Raw genomic sequence first — 25,270 nt, forward strand, 5'->3', positions numbered from 1 at the left:
CCCGGGCCTCTGCTGAAAACAGGCTCTGTGGAACCTAGTCGAACATTCCCGGTCAACAAATGTTAAATAAATAAATAAATAAAATAAATAAATTAATACCAGTCAGGAACCAAAGTGGAATTAACTTTACCCATGTTCTCATACACAGCATCAAACAGCCAAAACTGCAGCCAACAAGATTTAGATCCCACAGTAGTCCTCACCTAACTCTCACAGAACTGCTTGAAAGGGCTGAAGCATTTCACCAGAAAATCTACAGAGAGTTAAGTTTCTTACACAACAATTTCTCATGATTCTAAACATTTTGGATCAGGGATTTGAAGAAATACACCAAAGAATTCATTGCTTGCAAGCACCAATTTACTTTTGTTACTTATTCTGTAATAAACCATTTGCTCCTTTCTAAATAACACACTTGGTACATGAAATGTACCTTCACTTATCATCCTTGGTCTCAGGCCTCTGCATTGGGCCCAGAATTGTTGGAAAAAAATAAAACAGAAATCTTCAGTGAAAAGAAAGAAAAAGTCTGTTGCTAATTCTCATTTACCAGAAGCCATCTTCTGAAACAGCTTGCAATAAAAATGTGAGGCAGATTGGTGACCGTTATTAACTCGCATTTTTCTGCAAGCCATTTACAGAAGTATGCAATTTGCTGAACAACAAGATCAAAGCTTATCAGCAGTAAGTTTGTTTTGATCTTAGATGAGGACAGTGGCAACTAGTTAATAGCAACTTTGCACATCAGTTATGACCACTGAGCATTGAACTACACCAGAGGCTGGTGAAACTGCAGGGGTTTCGCAGCGGTTCGAAGACCCTTCCATTCAGTAGTATTCTGCACATTCGCTAACACTTGTTTGTCAAGCAATTTTCTGTTTGAACTTGAAGAATTAAACAGACAAAACTGTAGGTATGCTGGGAGAAAACAGCCTGCTCCATTTCCCAGCTAAAACAGTTATAACTGTTTTTGGAAATCAAGCTCATAATTAAACAAAATACCTTACCTGCAGTAAGAGCAGCAGCGACTAGTAGTGGTAGTAATAATATGAATAAGACACAAAACATTTTCATTACATACAAGATGAACATTTCCTAAGTATGTCACAATTCCAATGCTGTCCCATGGCAAAGACATCATAATGAGTACACATGAAAATTCCTTTGGACCGGAGCTGTCAAGAATAATTTTAACCCCCTTCATATCTTTCTGGGATATAAAATTAATAAATATAAAACAAAGTCCATAGCCATAAATTATGTATCCAAACACAAACTGTTTCAGCAATACCCATACTTATGGGGACATGATAAAATGACGTATTTAGGAGTATGAATAAAAAACACATTTGGCAGCTAAGGATATATGCAAAGTGACTAAACAAACGTAATACAAAAACTGAGAAACTGGAAGCTCTTGTTTATGTATATGAATGGTAAGATACAAGCAGTGAAAATGTTTTTAGCTCCTTTAGTTTTATATACAGGTGAGGCAATTTTTTATCAGAGGATAAGCTGGGGACAACAATTAATAAAGAGTTGAAGGAGTATATCTGAGAGGGAAGGAAGGCAAGAGTTAAGTAAGACAGGTTGATCCTTGTAATAGAACAAACTGGTTAAGGATCACCTGATTTAAATGGATATTTTAGAGATAGAAAGTTAAGGCTCATGCAGACAACACAAGCTTAATGTTATAATTCACATGGCAATGGATGATGATGGGTGGGGGTGGGGGGTTCAAGACAAAATAAGACAGTGGAATTTTGGATGCAAATCCTTAAGGAGAATGATGATAACCATACAGAATGTTATATTTGTAAAGTAATAGAAAGCCAACATAAGAATGGAGAAAGGAGATTTTGTCAATAGGGTTGACTGCAAGTAGAGGTACAGGAAATAGACAAGAGAGGGCTGGAATTTACTGGAGAAAACTGGCAAGGGAACCAAGACATTGGGAGCAAGAAGACATTTGGACTGCAGGCTAGAGACTGCCTTCTGTACCAGGGATTGATATCAGAATATAGACAAAGAGAAAGGAATGGGGAATACAAAGTGAAAGACCTGCTCTGGTAGAGTTTTTGGTTGAATCTAGAATGGCAGCTGCTGTTAAAAAGGGATAATTAGTAGAGCATATAAAAACATTGCACAATAACAATAAAAATTAGAGGTCAGAAAAGAGTGGGTAGAGAGAGACTCAAAAATCAATTTACAAGGAAACAGTGGGGGCACATATATATGGCTCCCAAAAATGCAACAAAGTCCAGAAGATTTAGGAATTTTGCTTGGAAGTGTTTACGTAGGAATTTTTATACCCCAAGTAGACTTCAAATGATTTTTCCTCAGGTAGCTAGCAAATGTTGGAGGTGTAATGGGAAAAAGAGAGGTAACATATAGTTTGGGATTGTAATGATATGGCAGATTTTAAAAATTCCTTACAGAGTACTCTATTAGAAATATTGGGTGAGCAAATTAATTTAACTAGGTGGGACTTGGGGATGTGAATCACCTACTCAAAGAAAGGCCTTATTAAGTTTAATTTTATTGGCTGCCAAAAAAAATTACTAAGAATAGAAATTAAAGTCTAAACCAACTGTATTTTAAGTATTGAATATTTAAAGATAATATAAAAGAACTGGAAGAGGGATGTTTAGAAAACAGAGGAAGCAAATTACATAGAAATAAATGTAAATTGTGGAAACAGTACCTGCAGAGTAATGTTCAGGAGGAGGAGTGAAGTTTAAAGGAAGACAAGAACTGAGCAATTTGTAAAATGTTGGGCTGGTGATAGTTATAAAGAACGAAAATGTGTGATGTTTAATGTATGTAAATAGAAAAAATGTTAATATGGTTTATTTGCTTTTATATTAATGTATGTTTGCCTATGTCATAAGTGGTAATTTAGTAAAGGTGTTAAAAAAAGAATAATTTCAACACCCATACATAGTTCTGTTTCATATTACTGGAACATTATTCTTCTTAAAGGTACTGGCAGAAATTCTTGCTGTGAAGTTTTACACTCTCCAATCCTGTCATCAGCATGATAAGGTTCATAGGTTGATACTAGGCTATCTGCCCTAGGGCATTTATAAGCCTAGCCAGAGTGTGTTTGGCTTTTGCCACCCTTTTAAATTAGTTGACTGTGCCTCTGTATAGTAGGTCACAGAAGATAGCCCTTTTAAGGTTAGTTTACTGTGCCTGTGTCTAGTAGGGACACAGAAGAGATCCCAGGGGTAAACCTACGATCTCCCATCCACTCGTCAAGATTTCTCTTGAAGAAGTTCATTGAGGGGCTCTGCCTAACATGGATTGGGATTTTGTTCCAGAGTGAGGGGAGCCTCTGGGATATGAATCTGTCCCTCCAGCATGTCCAATTTATTTCTGTGCTGAGGTTTAAGTCCCTGGAGCGTGTAGCTCTAAGGGATTTGGATTTCCTGAGTTGGAGCATGTCCATTAATTCTGGTTTGGACATGGTTTTATACGTCAGGCACAGATCGCCTCTGAGTAGGAGGTAAGCAACTGAGTAGAGTTGGAGTTTCTTTAGCCTAACTGCGTAGGGCATCTGTTTGAGTCCCTTGATCCTCTTGGTGAGGTACTTTTGGGGTCTTTCCAGTTGCTGCAGGTGTCGGGTAAGGTACATCCTAAATGGGGCATTGTATTCAATTATGGGCCTGATGAGTGATGCGTAGAGGGGCACAATGACCTCTCTTGATCTAGATGTGAACCCTTTCATGATAAGGTGGGCTATATAGAAGGTCTTTCTAACCACTTTGGCAACGTGATTGTCAAAAGAGAGATTGCTATCTACTTGGGTCCTCAAATCCTTGATTACTTCTTCCGTACTTAATGGATTAGCACCTATGTGGTAATTTGTGGGCACTTTGTTTTTCCCAAAGGGGATGACTATGCACTTTTTGGCATTTAGCTTTAGGTCATGGCTCTGGCACCAGTTATCCGTCTCTGTGAGACCCTTTTGGAGGATGCTTGTGTCAGTCGGCGAGTCAATTATGGCACCCAGTTTGCAGTCATCGGCGAACCTGGTCAACCATAGTCCTCCCGTGTTAGCCTGTACCTCAGAGAAATATATACCGAACAATAGAGGTCCCAGGACTGAGCCTTGTGGGATGACACTTGTAACTGGTTTAGAGTCTGACATGGCACCTGCAATTCTGACCATGTGGGTTCTATCCCTGAGCCAGTTTGCAACCCATCTTGTGACATAGGGATTGATATTTAAGCTGGTGAGTTTATTTATGATGCCCAAGTGGGGTATTGTGTCGAAGGCTTTTGCGAGGTCCAGGTAGGCTGTGTGGACTACCTTCCCTTCATCTATGGCCTTGGTGACTGTTTCAAAGAAGTTGACCAGGCTCAAGAGGCAAGATCTGCCCTTAACAAAGCCGAATTGGGTAGGATCCAGTGTTTGGAGGTTCCCAATGTCTTTGTTTATGAGTTCCATGATGATACACTCCATAGCTTTGCAGACCAGGCTAGTCAGGCTTATAGGGCGATAGTTTCCGGGGTCCGTTGTGGCACCACCTTTGTGGAGTGGGAGCACTGTTGCTGTATGCCATTCCTTGGGTACATATCCTGTAGTAAGGCTGAGATTGAACAGTGACTTTATGTGAGGGTTCAGTTCTTCTTGGAGCTCGTGTAAGACGCAAGCCAGGACACCGTCCGGTCCCATTGATGCTGTGTTTTTTGCTTTGGAGAGGGCAGCTCTCACCTGTGCATCTGTGATGTCAGGGAGGCTACACTCTGTTGGAATAGACATTTGCTGTTTTGGGGGGGAAGGGGGGGAGAAGTTTGCACTGAACCTGTCTGCCAGGATGTTGGCAGTGTCTGTGGGTTCAGTGTATTTTTTGTCATTTTGCACTAACTCAGAGCATATCTGGGAGTTGCCATCCAGGTTCCTGACATAACTAAAGAAGGCATTGTGATTATTTTTAGCGTCTTGTGCAATTTTTCTTTCGAAGCTGGCCTTAGATGATTTTATGAGGGATCGTAATTTCTTGCTAGTACTGATCAGAGATGCCTTCCCTTTTTGGGATTTTGCTCTATCATGTAGTAGCTTCCTCCTTCTGTTGTATAGCTTATTTATGGCTGGGGTCCACCAGACAGGTCTCCTGCCTTTGGAGGAGTGAGTCTTGGTTTTATTTGGGATAGCAGAATCCATGCATTCCTGTAGGTGTCCATAGAATGCGTTTGTAAAGGATTCTGCGGTTTGGGCCGTATTTTCCACTGGCCCGGGGGCTTTGAAGGATTCCACCTCGGTTTTGAGAAGTGTGAAGTTTGCTTTTGAGAAGTTCTTCACCGTGGTTTCCTTGCCTGGGGGTGGGGATGGGATATGGATGTCCAGTGAGATTAATTTATGGTCAGATCCTACCAATGAGGGGTATACCTCTGGTATGGAACATAGAGTCCCCATGTTGGTGATGATCAGGTCCAATATGTTTTCCCCTCTTGTGGGAGTGGTGACCAGTTGTTCCATAGCATTTGAGTTTATAAATTCTAGGAACCGTTGGGCGAGGGTGCTGGGGCTTGAGTAGTGCCCCCAGTCTATGTTTGGGTAATTGAAGTCACCCAATGGTGTTTGGAGAGACCTTCATATTCTCCAGTATTCTCAGGAAAGCTGAGTGGGGTTCCTGAGTTTGGGAGGGTGGTCTGTAGCAGGCTACAAACTGAAAGGCAGTTTTGCCCACAGTTAGTTGCACATGGATGGTCTCCAATGCTTCGTGCAGTGTATTAATTACTCATTTTTTCTTCTAACCTTTAATGCCCCCATGTGGACAGACATGCTGATGTAATTCTCTTTTCTTGGAAAACTACTTCTTGCCTATAATGCACCTTAAGGGCACAGCTGATGATTTTATGATGCCTTATAGGTTCATAGGTTCATAGGATGATAATAGGCTATTGGTCTGGAGACCCTTATAAGCCTAGCCAAGAATTTTGCCCATGTTCCCTCAAAGTCAGCACCTGTTTTCCCTGTCCAGCAGGGACACAGATGGGATCCCAGGGATGTATTTTTTGTTTCCCATCCAGTCATCCAGGTTCCTCTTAAAGAGGGCTAGAGAGGTACACTGCTTGAGATGGAAAGGGAGTCTATTCCTCAGATGGGGGAGTCTTTGGGACACAAATCTATCCTGCCAACAAGTTCTATTAATGTCACAGACCAGGTTAAGGCCTTGCATGCGAGTTGCTTGAATGGAGTTTGTCTTATGGATATGTAGCAACTTGTATGCCAGACACCCAGTCACCTCTGAGCAGTCTATATGAGACTGAGTAGAGGGCAGGGCTTTTATCTTATCTGTATAGGATAGGTATTTGAGACCCTGGATTTTCCTGGTCAGGAACCTCTGTGGTCTGTCCAACTGCTGCATGTGCTTGGCAAGGTACGTGCTCAAGGGGGCATTGTACTCGATAATTGGTCTGATAAGGGTGGAGTACAGGGATGTTATGACCTCCTTGTTCCTGGATGAAATACCCTTATTGCCAGATCATAGTTTCATTTACTTGAATGGAGGTAATGGGTCACATTTCAGACTCTTCAGTAAAGATGTCCCCAAATTATTTAATTCTTTTTTCATTTCAAGTAGAGATATTTTATAGTTTCTTTGTTACTCAACACATTGCTTCTTTCAGTACTTTATGCATTATCTGAGACTTCAGTGGGCGTTCCCTGGGCATCAGTATCCACTTGAACGCCATCATTTCTGACTCACAAGTGATCATTTTTCCCCCTCTTAAATGGATCCCTCACTTCCTTATTCAGACTTTTTCATTCTTGTCCTGAATAATAGTTGTAATTTCTTCGTCCTGCTGTTTCTTTATATCAATTTATCACTCATCTTGCTCCACAAAATTACTTTTTCACAAGCCGTCTCCTGTGTCATAGAGGGATAAATCCCTTGCAATTGCCCAGGTGACCCAAGTTTGATTAGCATCTTGGGTGCCTGACAAAGCTGGCAGGGGAGGCTCGCAGTGAGGGGTTGCAGCTGGCTCGCCCATGGGAGTGGGATGGTGGTGATGAAAGGTGCCTATGGTTCTTTACTTTGGGTGACATCTAATGGAAGCATTAGATGTTGCACCCATGGAGCTTGAACCTGTAAAAATGTGCTGCCCATGTGCATAAGCATGCAGCAGAGACAGCATACACAGATGTTTTCCCTATGTTAGGCATTATTTATAAATGCTAAGTAAAGCCAGTGGCCTCCACCACTTTATATTATTTAAATAATCTTCCATGTACTCTAATAACACTTCCACAATCCCTTTTGCCTTTTTCTTTCTTTTCAAATGCCATTGAGTTAATGCCTTATGGGACTGCGGTGGTGGTGCTGCAGTAGCGTTGTCGCCTCACAGTAAGACGTTGTCCTGTTCGATTCTCAGCTAGAGCATCTTCTGTGTGGAGACATGCGTGAATGGGCGTACCTTCGTTGAAGGCTGTGCATCAGGGCCAGCAACTCGGCACGTAAAAATCTACTGCCAATCATTAGCAGACCGGAGTTCCGCTGTGGCGACCCCTAACCAGGAAAAGCCAAAAGACACAACAATTGAGTTAATGCCTTATAAAAGATCTCAACCTGCTACTCCTCTAAATCTTTGTAAAATTCATAATGAATTCTGTCTTTTACAAGTGTACTATTTTTACAATTATAAAATTTTTACAACTATACATTTATTTGTTTATTGTTTACCTCTTCTTCTTGGATACTTTTTCACCCACAGCTGAGGTATATAGGTAAAGGTAATATAATGAGGGGCAATTTAGTGCAGGCAGTCAAGAAAAAGGATTTGAAGATGTGAAAGAAAAGTGGAGTGTCCAAAGAAAATCTATGCAAACATGAACAAAACATACAGAACTCCATAACTACAGTGTGCAAATGGTCATACTGAACCAAAGTCTTGGAGCTGTGAGTGAGGCATCTAATCAATAATTCACTCCGCTGCCCATAACTTTTTCATTACTTGCTGGTTTAAACACTTATATTTTCACTATCCAGCTGTTTACCTTATACTTTTTCTGTTCTTTTTTCCTTCTCATCTTCCTCTGTATTCTTTCCTCAGATATGTTTTAATACTCTTATCACACCCTTCTTGTGTGTATTTCATACTTCCAGCCACACTTTTTATACACACTTATCTTGAGTTTTGTGCTAAAGAACAGAGACACTACCTCCTTTCTGTCTTATACCACAATCCTCTTCTTTTTATCCATTGTTATTCTTTTTTTCGTGTTTTTTTTCATAATCTGGGCAATATTTTAAAAGTGTATTCCTTATTTTTCTCTAGCTTTTCAGTAAAATAAATTGATACTTTCCACGTATCTCTTTTCACAGTTTCATGTTTCCTTCTATAAATACACAATACATTTATTTTTTTAAATTTTCTTTAAAGAACATCCTCCAATTTGTTTAATATTTGTAAAAAAACATTTCATTATGCTGCATTCTTTCCATAACAAATCTCAATTAGCCTTCACTTCCTGTTGTTTTAGTATGTTTATATTAAATCTAAATATTCCTGTTATATTTACTTTTCTTTTTATAACACCTCCTACTTTGATGTCTATTATCCTTTGATCTACAAAACCCATTTCCAAACATTTACCTTTACATTTCCTTACTCGTCTACTCAGGAAATCATAACCTTTGACATAACCCAAATGACACATAGCCCACAGACTGAGTGTGCCACTCAAACACAGCCAATAAGGCAAAACAACATACCCAACACACTTGTCATAGGTGACTCTATAGTCAGGCACACTGATGTCTCACTCACCAGGCTAAACAAGGAGAAGATTACTGTCAGCTGCCTGTCAGGTGCCAGGATCCGCCACATAACCCACACACTCAGGTCACTCCACAACAAGTACAAATATGACTCTGTCATTGTCCATGTTGGTGTGAATGACCTGAGATGTACCTACCTGGACTACATGAAAAGAGACATGGAAGAGCTCTCCGATCTTGTAGCCCAGGCAGGTATGACCCTAGCCCTGAGTAGCATTCTGCCATCGCCCAGAATGATACCGCAGTACAAGGACAAAATGATTGACTTCAACAATTGGCTAAGCTTCTGGTGTCATTCTAAGGGGATCCATTATCTGTCTGCTTGGGATGACATGGTCAACAGACCACGATGCTTTGCCACAGATGGCCTGCACCTGTCACCCCTGGGATTCCGGATACTGGCTAAGGCTCTTGCTGCCCCTATAGTGCCTTTTTTAGGCAGGGTTCAAGTAACAAATTCACCACCTTAACAGGAACAAGCAAGCAAAAACTGAGGGTAATGCTACTCAATGCTAGAAGTCTAAATTTCAAAATGCACTCACTCGAGGCACTCCTTAAAATGGAGAACATCGATATCTGTGCAGTGACTGAGACCTGGTTCAAGGCTCCAGAGAGCACCCTGCACTACCAAGCTATAATTCATGCCACACTTTTCGGCCATGTAACCTGGACCGAAACACCAAATGTGGGGGTGTGTCCATATTCATTAAGGATATCCACACCTCCAGGCTAGTTGCTCAGCATAATGCATCCGAGGTTATCCAAGTGCAATTAACTCTTGGCAAAACTGCAATCCAAATTGTAGCTTGCTACAGATCCCCCACCATGCCCCAGGATTCCCACTCCTCTTTTTTTGATGTACTAGAAAATATTAGGGTTCAACCAAACACTCTAATAATGGGTGACTTCAACAAACCCACCATCAACTGGGAAAACTACTCATGTACCAACTCCTTAGTGCAACACTTTCTGGAATTCATAAACTCCAATGCCCTAGATCAACTTATCCACACCCCCACCAGGGGCAACAATATCCTAGACCTAGTCATTACCAACATGAGTGACCGGTGTTCCACACCTGAAGTCAACTCCTCGTTGGTCCGATCCAACCATAAGCTAATCACCCTTGATATCCACATCCCACCCCCACCCCCCATTAAGGAAACCACAGTAAATAATTTCTCCAAAGCCAACTTCATGCTTAAGATAGAAGTAGTGAACTTCATGACACCCATGCAGATGGACAATACAGTTACAACTGCTAAATCCTACACAAATGCTCTCTGTAAGCACTTACATGAGTGCATGGATTGTGCTATCCCAAACAGAACCAAGACGCTATCCTCCAAAAAAAGGAAGCCACTCTGGTGGTCCCCTGCCATAAACAAACTGTACAACAGAAGGAAGAAACTGTTGCAAAAGAGAGTAAAATCCCATGAGTGGAGGAGCTCCCTGGTCAGCCTCAGTAAGAAGCTGAGATCTCTTATAAGATCCTCCAAAGCTAGCTACAAAAATAAAATTGCCACTAATTCCAAGGACAGCCACAAAGCATTCTATAGCTATGTCAAGAATCTCAATGGCAACACCCAGATCTGCTCTGAGTTACAGCACAAAGGCACAAAAATTACAGAACCAACTGATATTGCCAACATCCTGGCAGATAGGTTCAGTGCTAACTTTACCTCCCCATCCCCTAAAGGGCCCATATCTATACAGGAAGAATGCAGAGTCCCTGTAGTCACAACTATGCAAGTGAAAGCTGCACTCTCTAAAGCCAAAAATACAGCATCCATGGGGACCGGACAACATCCCAGGCTGCGTTTTACACGAACTTCAGAATGAACTGGCTCCTCACTTAAGCACCATGTTGAATAATAGCCTCGCATCAGGCTTTGTGCCCACTGAATGGTGCACAGCAACAGTTATCCCACTCCACAAAGGGGGAGCCACCACTGATCCCGGGAACTATAGACCTATTAGCCTGATGAGCCTGGTCTGCAAAGCCATGGAATGTATCATCATGGAGCTCATAAACAAAGTCATTGGTAACCTCCAAACTCTGGATCCCACCCAGTTCGGGTTTGTGGAAGGCAGATCATGCCTCCTGAACCTGATCGACTTCTTTGAGGCAGTCATCAAAGCCGTAGATGAGGGTAAGGTGGGTCACACAGCCTATGTTGACCTCGCCAAGGCTTTCGACACCATCCCCCATTCTGGAATTATAGCTAAACTCAATAAACTAGGCATAAATCCCTATGTCACAAGATGGGTTGCCAACTGGCTCACTGACAGAACCCACACTGTAAAAGTTGCAGACTCCAAATCTGACCTCAAACCAGTGACAAGTGGAGTACCACAGAGTTCCATCCTGGGACCGCTCCTGTTTGGTATCTACTTCTCTGAAGTACAGGCTAGTACAGAAGGCCTCTGGCTAATGAAGTTCACAGATGACTGCAAACTAGGAGCCATAGTCAAGTCCCCAAATGATGTGAACATCCTACAGAAGGGCCTCTCTGAGACAGATGCCTGGTGTCAGAGCCATGCCTCAGGCTCAATGCCAAAAAGTGCAGTGTCATCCCCTTTGGTAAAAACTCTGTACCCATGAACTACCACATAGGCAGCAATCTACTTAACACCAAATGCATGATAAGAGACCTTGGGACCCAGGTGGACAGTAGTCTCTCCTTTGATAGTCACATCGCGACAGTAGTCAGGAAGTCCTTCTACATGGCACAACTCATCATAAAAGGGTTCTCATCCAGGAAAAAAGAGGTCATCGTTCCCCTCTACTCGACACTCATTAGACCCATTATGGAGTACAACGCCCCTTTTGGAATGTATCTCACAAGACATCTGCAGCAGCTGGAAAGGCCACAGAAGTACCTCACAAAGAGGATTACTGGAGTCAAACAAATGCCCTACACTGACCGTCTCAAAAAACTCCAGCTTTACTCCGTAGCAGATCGCCTACTCCGAGGTGATCTCTGCCTAACATATAAAGCTGTGTCAAACCCAGAGCTGTTGGACATGCTACACCTAAAGAAATACCAATCCCTCCGAGCTACACGCTCTAGGGACCTAAACCATGTCACCACAATAAACAGGATATGCTGGAGGGATAGATTCCTATCCCAGAGACTTCCCATACTCTGGAACAGGCTACCCATCTATGTCAAGCAAAGTTCTTCATTAGCACTCTTCAAGAAAAATCTTGATGAGTGGATGGGAAATAGGAAATACACCCCGGGGATCACTTCTGTGTCTCTGCTCGACAGTGGCACAGGAAAATAAATTTCTTGGGTGGAGTAAGCCAGAGAACCTTGTTGGCTAGGCTTACGTAGGCCCTTGGGCAGATAGCCTAGTACCTACCTATGAACCTATGAACCTATAAATCATTTCTCTTTTTCTATAAGTATACTCATTTTCCTCAAAATTCCGCAAACAGTGCAGCATCTTCTAGAATATTCTAGAAAGATTTTATATCACTGTCTAGCTGTTTTCACTTTTTTCTTTCTGGTGAACATTTGAAATCATCTAATTACAGTATAGCAGCAGTAATCATTAAGGAAGTTTTTTTTTTTTTAATTTAATATGCTTCTTTTCTGATAAAGGTACACTGATGTTGCAAATATATGCTTTTAACATAACTATAGACCATAAGTTAGTGTTCTTCCTACTTCTACAATTATCCTTTTCAAATCTTTTACAGAATTGCTCTTCCAAACCATGATTGTTACCCCTGAACATTTTTTCAATTAATAAAGACCAGTGGATTTCTCAATCCTGAATACATTTCATCTGTATCTCTTTGCTTAAGTCTTGCATCATTGCAAACAGTGTATGTATTCTCTTTCCTTATCCATTCAAGAACAAAAATAAGGCAAAAAAATATAAGAAATGGAAAAGAGGTTGAACTACAACTTTGAACACTGAAATAAACAAGCTGGATAAACAAATTAAACATAGTGCAAGACAAAATCAAGAAAAATTTGAAGACAATTTATATAAAGATATTAAGCACACAGGAAGCGATTTTATAGATACATGAGATGTAGTAGGAGTAAATACATACAAATTGATAAACTGTGCATAGATTCTAAAATTTATTCTCAGACACAACAAATTATAGATATATTTACAAAATCTTATGCGAACCAGTTTGGCTGTACAAAAGTGGTGATAAATCGTCCTAGTGACATCTCGATAACCTCAGATACCGAAATCAAATTAAATTATATTGAAAAGAACTACACAAACTGGATCAAAACACAGCAGAGGGAGGAGACAGAATTAGTAATAATGATGGAAGAACATTTTGGTATGAACTTACAGTACTGTTATATCTGTTATTTACTAGGCTGCATAAATATGGAGAATTCCTAAAGAGTGGAGACACGCAGTTGTTAAACCTGTCTTTAAGGGAAAGGGACGTAGATAAACCCAGAGTCATACAGACCTAAAAGTTTTCTTTCATGTTGTGGAAAAATAATGGAGAAGGTTATATTGGATAAATTATTGTTAGAATTGGAAAGTTTGGGACTTGAAACCATATATCAGCATGCATTTGTTGAAATAGATCCATTACCCCGTAACATTATGTTCTATTACAATATAATAACAGCTATGAATGAAAAATTGTGCTGTGATGTGATTTATATAGATTTAACCTCAGCATTTGATAGGGTCATACAGAAAATACTGATCAGTAAATTAAAACAATTAAATATTAATGTACTCTTGATAAGATGGATAACTGCATGGCTTATAGATAAAACATGGCAAGTATCATATAGCAAATGGACAGGTGAAATTTGAGGTTACAGTTGGTGTCCCACAGGGCTCTATCTTAGACCCATGCTTGTTTAGATTGCATCTTTCAGCTTTATCATTTTCATCTGAGGTGTTCTACAGTCTGTATACAGATGACTTGAAAACAGGTAAACTGATTACATGTTTTACAGATTCAGCATTCCTGCAAAAGAATTTGACTAAATAGAGCATTTGGGCACAGGAGAATAATATGCTGATAAATACATCAAAAATTAGGCATATGAGATTTGGGAGACTTAAACTAAACAGTGAATACTTAATATGACACACAGTGATTGAAACTTTAGATTCATTTAAGGGCCTGAATACATGGATAGATCTAGCTTTGAGTTTTTCTAACCATGTCAATCAGTTGGTTAATGATAGTAATAGAACTATAGGTTTTGCAAAAAGATTTATAAAGTCTAGGAAATCAGAAATGATGAAGTCATTGTTCATTATAGCAGACCCAAATTTGAGAATGGAATAACAGTATAGAAACCTTATAAGAAAACAAACATGTATAAACTGGAAAGAGTACTGCGGAACTATACTAAGGGCATCAATGGATATGAAAATTTAAGTTCTTATGAAAGACTAAAATATCTGAACTTGTATATTGTTTCATATATTTATTTAAGAGGAGACTTTATTCAAGTATATAGGGCATTAAGAGTCAACTACTCTAGGAATGTTTGGGGTTATCAAAAAGTGGTAGAGAATCATCAGACAACCTACATAGAAGATTTTATATGAATGAGAAGTGTACTAGTTGTTCTCTGAGACAGTAGCTGATGCATGGAATAGACTACCAAATTACATTAAAGCAAGTACTGATGTAAATATTTTTAAGAACAGCCTGGACGCTTATTGTTGGAACAACTGTTTTGGTATTTTGGCAGATTAGAAGGGCATTATTACCTGTGCCTGAGATATGTGTATGCATGTATGTGCCAGTGTTATTTCAGTATTACACATATTAGCAGTGATTCATGTAAAAGGATTAGCAGACATTCAAGATTTAATTTTCCTTTCTTCTTTTTCTTTTATTTTCTTTCCTTTTGTTATTAGTCTTTGTCTAACAAAAGCTGCCACCTTACATTCAGGTGAACCCTCTTTGTCTGCCTCCTTCCCCATCTCTTGTAATAATGCCTTGAAAATATTATGAACTCTAAGTTATTATACCTTTGCCATATTTTAGCCATCTTTAGCCATTTTTTCTCTCCCCTCATTACCATATAATAATGATATACCATCTTTAGTATCATCTTTCTATGTTTATTAGTACTACCATGCTTGCAAGTGAATCCTACTTGACGAGTTTTCTTTTTATTACATAAACTGAATGCTCTATCTTTACTTTTGTTGTCCTGAGCAGTGTTATACACATTATAAATTTTTAATGCACAAGACTTTGGATATGAACACTATCTGTTCTTTTTCATAGTAAAACTTTGCCTTGCTTTCCCACCCTCCATTATAAACTGCAACAGGATCTAGAGTCTTTTTCAGATCTGTAAAAGTATTATATCTTTTTAGTTCCTCCTTTCTTCAAAATGATTTCCATTCTTAACTGTAAAATTAAAAAAGACTTTCAGCTTTTCCCAGTTAGGGGTTGCCACAGTGGAACTCCAGTCCGCTCATGATTGGCAATGGTTTTTACAGTGCCGAGTTGCCAGCCTGACGCCCAACCCTCAACGAAGGCACGCCCATTCACGCTCACACCTACCTGCATGTCTTTAACGTCACTCAACCAAGGCGAGGACATGCAGACTCCATACAGAAGGCGCTCCAGCCTAGAATCAAATTGGTGAACCTCTTGACGTGAGGCGACAACACTAACCGCTGCACCACTGCGGCTATATAATATGTCATTTATTTAATTATTGACATATTCTCAATTATAAAGTTTGACCACTGTGTTGAGTTCTATTTCATTTTAACAGACTTACTATTCTGTCTAAAGTTTCTGTGTTTTTATATGACACCTCAAAGAAGTTTTTTTTTAATTTAAATGGGTTATGTAAATGTACATCATATATACCATATTTTTATTATATTATGCTGACATTTTATTACTTGTATCAAAGTCCTAACATATTTCTTCTAAACATCAGTTCCATCCAAGTGTTGCCCCCCCTCACTGCATCAGCATGTTTATAATTGAGTAGCTCTCTTTCTATTCTAGGTGCTGGTTCTGGATCTTTAGCCTTGGGTGCCCTGTTTGTAATGTCATCAGCACTAGCCATTGGCACTGTCTTTGTCCCAGAGCATATTTGTGGCATGGTTTCCTTCATCTGTTCCTCATATTTAGCTTTGTCTGCTATCCGTCACAATCATGCAGCAGATCTACAGTCATTTATTAGAGCTGTCCACAGGGGGTACTCTAGCTCCTTTGCCAGTTTATGTAGCGCCTTGTTAGGAAGTCCATTCATTGGAAACTTGGTTACTTGCATCTCATCAAAGGTATTGATCTCAGTTAGTCTACCTCCTCTCCCTCAGCACAGGCATCCACAATTACCTATCACCTCAGACAGACAGACAGTGTCCTGAGCAGGAAGAATAAGGGAAATGTAGTTTTCTCCTTCACACAGAGGGATAAAATCCTGACTATGACCCAGGTAAGTGTTGTGCAATTAGCAGCCACAACACTGCAGCAGAGAGGAGTGAGGGAAAAGTAGCTGCTCACCTCTCTCTCTCTAGGGTGAGGGTACGGGGTGTACATGCTCGAGGGGGCATATTTACATGCACAGTTACTGTGATAGAGATTACAGAAGCTGCCTGCAGTGCTTTATTAGCAGAAGGCTGTGGTAGTCCTGCTGGCTTTTATCCATTGTAGAAGTGAGGGACAGTCTGGTACTGACACACTGCATACCCAACCCATGGGGAGCATACTGAGCTTTCATGGGGAGAGGGGTTAAGGTATACAGAAAGTGACTGCCTAAATAATCATTTCCATGATCAGCTTTCACCCTCAGAATTGTTGGGGAGGTGACAATTGGTGGTGGTAAAACTGATAGTTGCAAGTAGGTGTACGTTTTTTGTTACTTTTGTACATATCTTTACAAATTTGCACTGCGTACAGCTGACATATTTCATATACTAAATCTTCATTCTAAAACAACATAAGTGCACAGTATCCCCCCTTTTTGCCACCTCTCCAGTGTTTTAGCCAAATTACTCCTAGCCAGTATGACTACCACATCAGGTCTTCCATTAACATAGACCATGCCTACTGGGACTAACCCAATCAGCAAAATAAGTAAGCAAATAAGTAAATATTTATATTTTCATCAGAATTTGTGTGTGCTAGCCTTAACTCAACATGCCAGTAACAGATGTGTGTGTGTGTGTGTGTGTGTGTGTGTGTGTGTGTGTGTGTGTGTGTGAGCACGCGCGCAGCGCTGATGAGCCTACAAATGCCCTCATGGCTTTATTTATAAAAGTTCTGTAAGTAGAGTAGAAAACTCATATATAAGCTGTTTTATATTCAAGTTATGCTGTGCCATGGATATTCAAAATATTAATTTATATACCATACATTTATTTTTACTTTTCTGTCATGATTGTCAAACAGCTGTGAAGGAAATGAACATTTAAATCTTCAAATAAACCTTTGTGCTGTGTTTTGGAGAAGTTAAGAAGCATCGTGTAATTAAAATGTACCTAATATTTTTTCCTAATGTAGAACAGGCTGTAGTTTTTAGTGGGGTTTTAGTACATTTTGTCTATTGTGTTTGGATGGCATAATCTCAAATTAAAGGTGTCATGAAAATGAAATACATTTCTAGTGAACTGGTATTGCCTAACTACAACTATTTTTACTGCTACTGGATTTTGCTGGGTGTGTCCTTTAGATCAGGAAAGAAGCATCAGCTTTGCAGGATTATGAAACTATAAGCTCTCCATTGATTAGTTATAAAATACTATTTGCAACTGACGTAGAAAATTGTGAATAGCTAGCTGCATGTCTGATGTGCATACTGCTTTTTGTTATTTAAACGTTTCGGCCTGTTGTGCATTCATTTATTATTCGGTAAGCAATTTATGTATAGTTTATTTTATGTTAATTTCAGTTTGTTAACTGGGTAGGTGAGCTATAGTCAGCTGATCCTTTCAGCCATAGCCCGGGTTCTTTTTAAGTTATCAAAACATGTTATCAAGTCAACAAAGAGTGCAGAAACGCCATCATTACAGATGTGCTTTGTACATATAATAACAATGGTAAAAAATGTATACAGAGGTTACAACAGGTGTTACAAAATCATTATTAAAACATTCAGTAATGCTTACTAAGTTGTTTGCTGTTGTAAGTGAACAGAATGTACACCAAATTGTACAGGTGTTCCAAGAACGTATAACAAGGCTTATACTAATTCACTAAGTTTGTTACTGTTTGAAAAGAAGCATAACAAATAGAAGAATCAGGTAGTATCAAAATGATCTAGAGTGGATATTTTAGTAATAGCATGGTATTACAGAGGATATTATAGTACAAGCCCAGATGAAATAAGCACTTATCTATTCAGGAAGAAGTAAGGGATTAAAAAGGGATGCTATGAGCTATTGGTAAGAAGTATTTACAGAGTATAATCATACGGACATGTACTTGACCAGTGGATTTAGTCTATAAGACGGAAATGTCGTATGAGTTATCCTCACAGTCAAATTATGTGTAATCAGTTTTACTGTAATCCCTTTAATGAAATTATCTGCAGTAAATGCAAACAGCATTTGATGGCAGGTTGAAAGATTAAACCTTATTAATTGTGATATTATGTTGATCTCTGTCCTGACTGGAGTTTCAGGAGTCATCCTTCATGTGAATCACAACTACTAAGCACTTCATTATACTTTCAGCTTTTGAAACTGCAGGTGCAGGTTGGTACTTAGAAGACCTTGCAGTTCAGCAATATTTTACTTCTATAATAATATTTCTTGTTCATAAAGACTGCATTTGTTCTCCATTTAGTCACAACCAGCTGTTTAACTGTTATCTCCAAGATTCTATTTCCCAAAAGGTACTATAGCAATAACTCACATCTGGGTGTGGGTAATGCTGGATTTACCCACGGTTGGTGTGGTTTGGTCACGAGGTCGAAGCCCGAGTGACCAAAGCCAACCGTGGGTAAATCCAGCATTACCCACACCCAGCTGTGGGTTATTGCTATTATACAATGATCTTAGTTTTGTGTTGTGTTATGTTTGTGTTGTTGTTATTTAGGTTTTTGTTTGCTTTACTTTGTATTCTTCCACTTTTTGTGAGATAAAATAGTCCACACTTTGACATAGTTAGCTACAGCCCCTCTGTTTTCTCTTGAACTTTTGAGAATTATATTCTAAACAATAGGAGGAGACATTGTATAATATACATTAGTTCACTTGTTTTAAACTTGACTACTGCTGACGATTTACATGCCCACCCCCTACTAACAAAGTCCACCCAGTGAGCAGAGAAAGGAAGAAAACGCCATTCAAACTTCTGCTTGGCTTTATCCCACTTTATTACCTTTCTCTATTTAGTCATTTATTCCAATACCTTGGTTCCTTAGTTAATTTTCTCTAGTTAATTGCTACTCTTTTTTGCCTGATTTCTGTACCTCTACTTGCAATCATCCCTATTAGCAAAAAAATGTCCTTTTCCATTCCTCCCTTAGCTTGGGTCTTAAAATATGTTATGCTGCTTTATGAAGATAATACAAGGGTTTTCCTCAAGGACTAGCATCCAAACCACAGCCTTATTTCCACGTAGACATTACAATTAAGTTGGAAAATAAGCAGGAGACGATCCCCACTTAATGTTGAATTCTTGGTCATAATGTAGTGCAATGCAGACACTGCGCAAGACTGAGTGTGTGTTGATTTTCTGGTAAACCACCTGAGTTACAATCAATACAAGAAACAGAATTTCACAGGCGTTAATCTTCAGGTAAAGTAACAAGTTTCGTTTTGCTTTAGCAAGTTAATATATAAAGCGCAGCGATGTAAGGCCTTTGCCCCTCTATTTTTGCCTGTGCCTCTAATCCTTGAGCAGAGAAGATGAAAGGTGTGCTTGCAAAACACACTTATGTGTTTTCTTCTTCTTGGTTGATGCGCTGCTGATAAATGGGCATCAGCAATGTTTTTCCCGATGGTACACCAGTCCATTATCTGCTCTGTGGTCCACGATTTAATCATTTTTGATAGAGAAAATGTACACATTTTAACACTGATAATAGTTCTATTAAAGATTTCACCACTAACAGCTCGCTTCTACAAAGCTGCATTCTTTACTTTTCCCACCATTCCCACCACTGCAGTGATGTCAAATCATCGTAGTGGTTATATGAGTAAAAACAAAAGTTTTAGGCTAGCGGAATTCTTATTAAGATCTTTTTGGAAACTTTAGATGTTAGTCAAGTGAGTTCTCAGTTTTATTTTGGTGCTACCTATCTTCAGGTTTGATTGACTTCACAATGGACCTGTTTTTGGATGTACTTGTTTTTCAAGCTTGATTTATGTTTTGTCATCTCCAAAAAGAAAGACAGGGCTGCATCATTTCTTAGTGGCCGGACTTGTAACTTAGGTTACTTTGGATTTACAATGTGCATGCTGGTTGGATTGGCTAATCAGCGTGCACGTTTCTCGTCTTTTTGACGATGACATTGTATAATAATGTATAGCCAATTTATTGTGAATTCACAGTGTTTGTAGCTAATTATTTTGTTAGGAAGAGGGGGTTCACTTTTCCCCATACTTGTGCAGCAGTGAAATTAATATGTTCAACTAGGGGAGTGTGAGCAGTGGCCATATAACTCCCCATATAACAATCTTATTTTGTGACTATTATAACTTCCAAAACAAAAATGGATACTTTCATTTTAAGTATTCGTTTTTTTTTTTTTGCAGAATTGCCTATTTTTCATTGTTACTACTGACATTTCCATGAAACGAGATCACAGTTCTTCACATATCGTTTTGTCTTACACTAACACTTTCCTATAACTGACACCAAAATTATTTTTATCTCACACATCTGTGAAGTCATAAACAGGACTAGAATGTCAAGCAGCCCCATCTGTTAAGTTGGAATTCATGAGAAGTAATATGATAAATATGTCATTAGGAAAGCTGATACAAAAACCAAATTGTGGCTACTAAAAAATACATGTCCCCTTGAGGTTATGGCATGTTTAAACCATTTTATTAAAATGTTAACTGGTTATCTCACTGTGACCAGCTACACTGAAATATATTAGTTTTGGACTGTGAGACTCAACAGGTAGTTTTTCAGCAAAGATAAAAAAATATTCAGGATATTTTGGCCTCTGAGTTAGTTACATTGGTTGTGTTTGTGCAGGGGTAGAGTCCTCCTCTATATGGGGAATGTGAAAGGCACAACCCTCCATTTGTAGATTGTCAAAGAGTTGCCCATTCGGTATTCTGGCAATGACCAAATTGGATTGCATTGTAGTTGGTTGTGTTGAAGACATCTGTGTTATACTGGAATTCTGCTTTAAGGCTACATCTTTAGTGCACCATCTTATTGTGGTATTGCCTGATATGCTAACTTCCATTTTTTGTTCTAGAACGTCATTAGTATGGCAGCTTTTCTAATTATACAAATTAATGCCAATTAAAAAGTAGAAAACAGAAAAAGACAAAATGTTAACAGATATATATGCAGCTAATCTCCAAAAAGGAATCTTATATAGTGCATTACTGACCCATACTTTAAAATCCTTTTTCCTTGAAGTTTCTAAATACATCAATATGTTAGGTTCCTATAGGGGTCTGCAAACTTCACTCTGTAAAGATGCATTATACACATTTTCTGATTGTAGATTATCTAAAAATTGTGCAACCTTTTAAAAAGAAATACCATTAATGGCTGGTTTTAAAAGTCAAGGTGCAGCAATTTAGCTGTCTTAATTTCTTTCACTAAAATATTACTTGTTGCATTTATCGAATAAAAAATTATAGCTGTAGCACATATTTAACTTCTTCCAGTGAAATGTAGTCTGCAAAACACATATTTGATTTTCCACCACCCTAGTGATTTGAACTGGAAATATAAGTAGTGTACATGTGAACCTGTTTCACTACAGCCATACCAAGTTACAACTAAACATTATATTCAATGTTTCAGACAGTGTATAGACTCGAAAGTATTAAATATACTGTGCACTTGTAGCTAAGATTTGTATTTCCCCAGATATGACTTACACTTACTTTTTGCACTTTACTTTGTAGAAGATGAGACATTCCTTCATTTATGAGGTGATTAGGTAGAACATGTAAAAAAGAATTGTGAAAATATTCAATGTTATGAAAGTGTGGCAAAATTTAACAATATTGTCTTAGCTGTTTGGCTTTCTTTAGACAGTCTCATGAGAATAGTAGCTGCATTTTTCAAACATGATATTTTTTAAAAAGTGATATGGGTACATGTACAGTAATATAAAAGAACATAAACCAGAACAACATTTACATTATTATTTTTTTATTTTTGTATACTTATATATGTATTTTTTAAACACCTTTATTGAATTATCACGTAAGACATAGGCAAACACACATTTAGATCAAAGAAAACAAACCATATTAACATGTTCCCAGTTATAAGCACTTTATTTCAAATGTATTCTTTTGTATAACTATCACCAATCTAAAATTACATAAATTGGTCAATCCCTGCCTTCCCTTAAACCTCACTCATCCTCCAAAACATTGTTCTGCATGCATTGTTCCCACAATTTCCATGTTTCATTTGTAATTTGCTTGTATCCTTTTCTTAAGATCACACTTGTAGTTCTTGTATCTCAGTTACAATAATCAATACTTCAAATACAGTTGGTTTAGACTTTGATGTCCATTTTCTAGTAATTGCGTTTTTGGCAGCCACTAGAATTAAAATTAATAAAGTCTTACTGTGTCTAAGCAATTCAGATCCTGTATCCCAGCTCAAAAAATATTTCCTTAGCTAACACCCATTTCTTCACCCAGTTGTTCCTAAAAGAGTACTCTGTTGGGAATTTTTAAAGTCTGCCAACTCATTACACTCCCAAAACATATGTTCCCAGTTATAGTTTGTTCCCCATCACACCTCCAATATTTGGCATTTACCTGAGAAAAAATTCTTTGGAGTCTGCTTGGGGTATAAAAATATCTATGCAAACACTTCTAGGCAAAAAGCATAAATCTTCTAGACTTTGTTGCATATTTGGGAGCCACGCATATGACCTCCAATTGTTTCTTTGTGAATTGCATATCTAATCTCTCTTCCCAAACTTTTCTGACTTCTTCTGATTGATTCCTATAGTTATCATGCAACATTTGATATGCCCTACTAATTATCCTTTTTAACAGCAGCTTCTGTTCTACATTTAATTAAAAACTCAATCAATGCTGCTTCCCATTATGTTACGTTTCCCTCTGTTATTATTTGTTCCCAATACCTTGGTTCCTTTGCCAGCTTCTCCCAGTAACTTCTAGCTCCTCTTATCTATTTTCTGTACCCCTAATTGTAGTCATAATTATTGGCAGAATGTTCTTTCACCATTCCAATGTTGGCTTAGTTCTTAGTATACTTTCTGCTACTTTATGAATATAATATTCTGTGTGACTGTTGTTATTCTCCTTAAGGATCTACATCTAAAATCCCATTCTTTCATTATTTCTTGAATTTCTCCCCTGCTTTTTCATCATTCCTTTCCACTTTGAATTGTAGCTTTCTGCTTGTATCTGTGTAGCTCTAAAATATCCCCACAGATCAAGTAATCCTAAACCTCCTTGTTCTGTTGAGAGGATAAATGTATCCCACTTGACTCTTGCCCTCTTCCCCTTCCAAATGAAAGCCTTCAAGTCGTTATTAATTACTCTCCACAACTTCTCCTCTAGTTGATAAAAATATGCTTGACTTGTGTATAAAATTAAAGGGACTAAAATATTTTTGCTGCTTGTATCTTGATATCCACATCCATAGGCAAGAGCTTCCAGTTCCTCAGTTTTGTATTATCTTTTGTTTTGTCTCTTCCTGAATATCCTTAGCTGTCATAATTGAAACCTTTTTAATCTTTACTTCGAAATACTTAATTTTAGCATGTCCCCATAAATATGGGTATTGCTGGACCAATTCATGAGTAGGCACATATTTTATAGCTGTAGCCTTTGTTTTATCTTTATTCATTTTATATCCTGAAAACAATTTGGAACTGTCTTAGAATATTCAACAACACTGAGATGTCCATTTCTGGTCACATCAGGTACAAAATAATATAATCTGCAAATAAAGCAAACTTTTCTTGAATACCAAACCAATTATATCATTGAATTTCTGAGTCCCTTATTTTCTTTGCTAATGGTTGTAAATATAACACAAAAAAGAAAGGGGAAAGAGGACACCCCTGGCTGGTTCCTCTGCTCAAAGAGAAATGATCAGAGAGGAACCCACCCACTTTAATATTCACCTCTGATCTTTCATATATCCTTCTAATCAACCTTTTAATTTTATCAAGGATGCAAATGCTTCCATTGCCATACTCATAAAATCTCAGCTTACTTTGTCAAATGCTTTCTCTCTATCAAGACCCACAAACAACAGTGGTATTTTCTTATATTATGCGTCCCTCTGGATCATCAGTGTTCTGTTAATATTGTCAGATGTTTACTTCCCCTCCATAAAACCACATTGGTTCATATCTATCAAGTTTGGCATCACCTTTGCCATTCTTTTAGCCATTATAGACATGAACACTTCATAATAATGGTTTAGAATTGAAATGAGCCTGTATTCATGTATTTTAATCAGCTGTGAACACATTTGATTTTATCCCTCTAAAATACCAGAAACAATTTGTTGTATCAAAGCTGGGGCCTGAACTGCTTTTTTTGCTGAACAGCTGCAGGATTCTTCCTAATCAGTGTTTTTTTTTTTTATCACATTTTCTAGTTGTTTTTCTTTGAGGTTGTCTTAAGCTTTGTCTTTGCTGGCACCCAGAGACTGTAGTTACTAGCCGATAATGGAACTGTACTAAGACTGGCAGAATTACTTAATTACTGTCCTTTATCTCTCATTGTTTTTCACCCTGGGAGAGCTGAAGTTAAGCTATTGATTAATGTACAGCCATCTTGGCAGTCCAGCTCTTTCATTACTGTTTTCAATCAGTATACATATATATTTTCTTTATATATTTCATTTACTGAAACATTGCATAAATTGCTCCGTGCTTGCCTTCTCTTAAAGTTTATCCCTACTTTTGAACATTATTCTGCATATATTGTTCCTTACTATTTATTTCTATGTAAGTTGCTCCTTTTCTTTTCTAAAGATCCCGCCTCCATTTATTTTAACTCCTTTACAATATCTGATACTTCAGTTATGGTTAGTTTATATTTTGATTTCCATTTCCTTGTGATTGATTTAATGTTTAGGCAACTCAGACCCCATGTCCCAGCTTAGTTACAATTATTTTCTCCTCCAACATTTCTGGCAAAGTACTTTGTAAATAATTTTTAAAATATGCCAACATGTTACATTCCAAAGAAATATGTTCCAAATTACCTCTCTTTCCCCATCATAACATTCTCTAAAGTCTGCGTGAGGTATAAAAAATACCTATGCAAACACTTCCATGCAACAATCGTAAACCTTCTGGACTTTGTTGTTGCATACTTTGGGGCCATACAGA

The 25,270-nt window shown here is 38.3% G+C and overlaps 1 protein-coding gene across 3 annotated transcripts in view; it reads left to right on the plus strand.

Annotated features, from left to right (window-relative positions):
* The window catches only part of SS18L1 (SS18L1 subunit of BAF chromatin remodeling complex), a 464,937-nt gene that overhangs the window by 290,470 nt on the left and 149,197 nt on the right, over nt 1–25,270 (plus strand). The window lies entirely within an intron of this gene.

Source organism: Protopterus annectens, chromosome 12.part0 (genome assembly GCF_019279795.1).
Source record: "Protopterus annectens isolate FY-2018-M chromosome 12.part0, PAN1.0, whole genome shotgun sequence".
NCBI classification, from domain to species: domain Eukaryota; kingdom Metazoa; phylum Chordata; order Ceratodontiformes; family Protopteridae; genus Protopterus; species Protopterus annectens.